The following is a 4,892-nucleotide window of genomic DNA, read 5'->3' as shown; positions in this document are numbered from 1 at the left end:
GCTCGTTGCTGTTAACTTGTCTATGAGATGACTCTGTTTTGGTCACTCCAGCTGTTTTTCGCTTTCCTCCCTCGGTTGGCGTTCCTCCAGGGTTTTTGATATTTTATCCCTTCATAGTCCTTAGCCTTTGTGTTGTTGACGAATTGATACTCTTCCTCCTTTTCCTCTATCTGTAACTTACCATTTCTGGCCCTTGTGGATCTGGGGACTGGTCAGTCTCTTAGATTTGCTCCTTCCTTCTTGTGTTTGGGAGGTTTCGACTTTCCTATGGGGCGGGTGTTTGCATACTCCCCTTAAGATTTTGGTCGGGAATGTCCTGTGGGGGATATTAGCTCCCTTTCTTTGTAGGTTGTGATTTATTATTATGGTGGGTCGAGATTTTATCTTGATTTTTGGGGTCTGGAGTTTCTGTGTACTGCTGTCGGACCTAGCTTTGATATTTTATGCGCTCCCTTCGAGTGGGTTTCCTTGGAGAAGTCTCACTGAACCGCAGCCGGTCCCTTTGGCTTTTGGTCGGGGAGGTTTTGTTAGTCGTTATCTTTCTTTCAGGAGGGGGCCAGTTGGGGCTGGAAATGGCTCTGCGCAGTTGTTGCAGTGCGGAATCTTTCTTTTGATGACTTTTTGATTGGGAGGCAGATGTTTTGTTGCTTGTTCCAAGAATAGCCACTTTCACTGGGACAATTAAGACAAATTCATCTGGGTGGATATTTCGTTTATATTAGCAGTGAGACTTTTTTTAATAGGATACTCTTCGTAATCTCTCTTGAGATTTGAGATATTTCATCTCTTACCCTACTTGTTCATGGTTGTCCGTCTTGTTGGGAGGTGTCCAGGAACTTATGGTGTTTCTGGATCTGTCTTGATCCTTACAGATCTATAATAGAGGGATTTGGCTTCTTTCCGAGAATTAATTTAATCGCTAACTTGACTCACATCTTTTTCTTATAATGGTCTTGGTTTGGTTCCTTACTATTTGAATCTTCCTTTTGGTTTGTGGTCAGTCCTGACAAATCCGTCAGAGATATAGGATATGACTCTCAGCCTTTATTGCCTGGTGTAGTTGCCTGGGTGGCTTGAGATTCTAGTATTAATACTCAGCTTGGATGCCTATTTGTTATGATCCTTGCTTCCTTCCTGATGGCGATTGGAACGCTGATAATGCAGTTAGATGTGCGCGAGTCGGAAGGGACCATCCCTTGGGGAACTATGCAAATTTAGGCTGGTATTGACTGCCTTTGGTAGGTTCTATTTGGCTTATATATTAATTCTCCCATTAGTTTTGCTTTTCTTATTTAAATTAAACAATTTCCTCATTTTTCCATATATCGTATATGACAGATCAATATTGCTTCAGGTTTGTCCTGTTATTAACATACGGCGTCGCTTGGTTATCTGTTACCGTCGATTTTGCTTTAATAGAGCTGTTAAGAAATTTGCTAATTTCCGGTTATTATGAGATCTACTGGAAGAATTTATATATACGACTTCTTATATAGGGGAGCCTATTACTTGGGGATACAGAGAATTAAAGACTAAATATTTGTCTCATATGTCCCTTTCTAATCTATAAGGGTTCTTGTAGGAATTGAGTTGCCCTAGATTTTTTGTTGATTTCATAATCATTCCACAATTATTATTTTAGTAACCTAATTACATGATTCTGGCCTGGGTATGTCTTGGTGTATCTCTAGGCACTCTTGGAAATCTAATCCAGATCATGAAAGAATACTAAGCAATTCTTCTGTCTAATCTATTAACTTTAGAACTCTACTAATTATTAATGTACATTCATATCATATAATACTTATGGGGTGGTAGAAACATTAATCTGCTGGGATTCCGGTTATAGAATTTCCTCCTTTTTCTTCTTCTAATATTCTTAATCCTGTGATCATATATTTGTGTTGTCATAATATGAGGGATATGCCATTATATGGTCTGATAAACAACTAATTAGACCTTTTATAATGATTCCATTATCTAATACGGTGGGCATCATATGAAATATATCACGAGATTCCTATTTCTGGGACTAGAAAACGACGTATAATTGTAGATGTTCCTTCTTTTCATTTTTGGGGCTTAAATATTAGCCGAACGAGAGAAAGGAATAAAAAAATAATGGGAATAAATCCAATCATTCACTATGGCGTTAAAAGGTTCCTGGATTTCTGTTATATTACCCTGTTCTTGTTAATCAATCCTAAAGAATAAGGGTGCCCGTAGGTAATATACTCTCGTGCTGAAGTTTCAAAGTTAAAATGACAGAACAAGATGGGAAGCTGAGATGAAATAGGAAATGAACCCTGTCTTAATACGTGTAAAAAATAAATAAAAAAATCCTATCCCCTCGTAACATGCCCAGAATTATCTTTTAGCTTAATCCATAGATATGTTATTCCTTAAGGAGATGATATATTTCTTAGGACTATTACTTTAGTGATAGAGAAGAATATTCCTATCACATTAATTACACTTTGGAGGGATTATTCTTGGGAGACAGTGACGGAATCATAAGGATTTGTAGTGATCAATTTTTTTTCTTTATAGTAATTTTGATAAAGTGAGATGGGGAAAATCTTCCACATCGTCCAGTTCACAACTAAATCAGTTTGCCGGTGTAGGCCGGCAGATATATAGAGTATAGCAGCTAATACTATTCCAACCTAGCTGTTGCTATGCTTTGTGCGGTGGTTTGAAATATTTTTTACAGGATTGTTCGGGAATAAGACTTGATACAACTCATAAATGGTACCACAGAATGTCTTCAGTATTGCTCTTAATAAAGCGTGCGAATATTAAAGTCTTGTCAACTCACCTAGGATCCTTAACTTTCGAAGTTTTCGCGGATATGACTAATTCCATATTTTATGGCTTCAGAATAATTTTACTCTGTCGGAATGGAACAGTACATTCGGCTTTATACGCATCTTGGCGGCTCCCAACATATACTGTAGTCTAGGCTTAGTTGCCTTTGATGAAAACTCTCAATTTAAAGTATGATAGTTTGGATTTTTGACTAAATTTAGTGAAATACGAATTTCAGTTGTTAATAATTCCTTAAAAAAACATATGTTCAGCTCACATTCCAATCTTCGCACCTCTTCTAAATGTAGTTTCACGCCTGAAGATGCACTTCTTTCTTGGTGTATTGGTCTATCGGGGCGCTCAAGGCTTATGGGTAGGCTCCCCACCTTTATATTTCCCTCTACATTCTGCCCGTTTCCTGTTGTCTATAGTCTTCCCTATGTTTCATTCTATTTAGGAATAACCGTTACTTTCTCCTTTTTCCATTTTGAGTCAAACCCGAGCTTCTTAAATTCATATATAATTTCCCTCTCGGGGCATATTTTTTTCTAACAGGATGGGTTACGCGCGATTCTTATGTCATGAACCGTGGATTTATATATAACACTTTGGCGCAATTTATCCACACATTACATGAGTAAAAGGGCGGCTTATTGCTTCTAGCTATTCTCAATGAGTCCTCCCATCGCCAAAATACTGCTATATATAAAAGGGGGGAGGACTTCTCAAAATTAAGAGGTTATTCTCATATCCACTTTGCTCATACTTTGCAATGGAATAGAAAGAAGTAAAATAAAAGTCTTGTTAGTATTGCGATCCAAAGAATTGGAATCCTTATATTCGAAATCAGGGCAACACAGAATATACAGGTAAGAACAGAGCTTCCATGTTAGACCCTTGACCAGTAGGGACCCATGCAGTCAACATAGATATCTTATGATTACGATTCTAGATACAGCAAGAATGGACACCTTTACACTAACCGTAGAGACACCGAAGGTGGTAACTCTTCCAGATTCTACATCAGAAAGTATGTTATATCTTTACAAAAACAAAATAGCTCTTAATGAAGCCTCTGAAACTTCAAAGAAGAAATAAATCTATTTTAAACAATTATATATTTTCATGTATAAAATCACAAAGGGTATCATAGGATATTACATCCTAGGGTGACAAATAAAATTGTAGAGTTTGTAATTCAAGCCATAACGCTCAATACAAACAGGAAAAAGTGTAGAACACGAATTAATATATGTAAGAAATTTGGTACTTATATATGTTTCTCGCTAACTGCGAATAATCGCGTGTATTCTGAGACATGGAAGTTGGCAATCAACTCCTCTCTTATTTGATGCGATATTGGGACAGGTGAACATCCCACCTCATATGTTACTGTAACTGTTCTTTGCCGTTCCTACTTCCCTTTTTCTGGGCTGATTCCTTGTCTTTTAACATTGCTTTACGTACTCTTATTTGTTAAGTTACCTTTGTCCCTTTTGGTTATATGGGACTACTTCTCCCGTGCATGTTTCCTTTCAGCTTCAGGTTTATGTCTGCCGATACTTTTAAGTAATTTATATGATTTTACTCTATATATTTATTTTTCTCCTGAAATGGAGAATTGTCCTCAATGTCACAGTACCCTCAATGTATAAACTTCATTTTAGGCACTTGTTTTACTTCTTTTGTTTCATCTCCCCTTCCTTAAATGATAAGGGGTTTGTATGTTAGGCATATTCGTATCCTCTTGCCAAAGATATCCTGGTAACATTAATTTTATGGACACCAATGATATTCTAGGGAGGACAGTACTCTGCATATAATACTACTTTTAGGATACCGCTTTTCCAAAAAGAATGCTACTGCAGATACATCAAAGGACTTCCTAAAACTGTTATGTCATTATATTACAGCCGGGATTCTAACCCTTTAAATGATAAGGTATGGCAAATGAAAAAACATCAGTGTTGTATGAAGAATGGTTCTATTCAAATAACAAGGCGTTCAATGTTCTATCCCCCCCATAGTAATATTCGGGGCATATACTTCTAACTTATTATATACTACTACTCGTATATTCCTAC

The sequence above is a fragment of the Plasmodium inui genome (genome assembly GCF_000524495.1).
Source record: "Plasmodium inui San Antonio 1 unplaced genomic scaffold supercont1.42, whole genome shotgun sequence".
NCBI lineage: Eukaryota > Apicomplexa > Aconoidasida > Haemosporida > Plasmodiidae > Plasmodium > Plasmodium inui.
The sequence above is the reverse complement of the archived record's forward strand: the minus strand, read 5'-3'. Positions refer to the sequence as shown.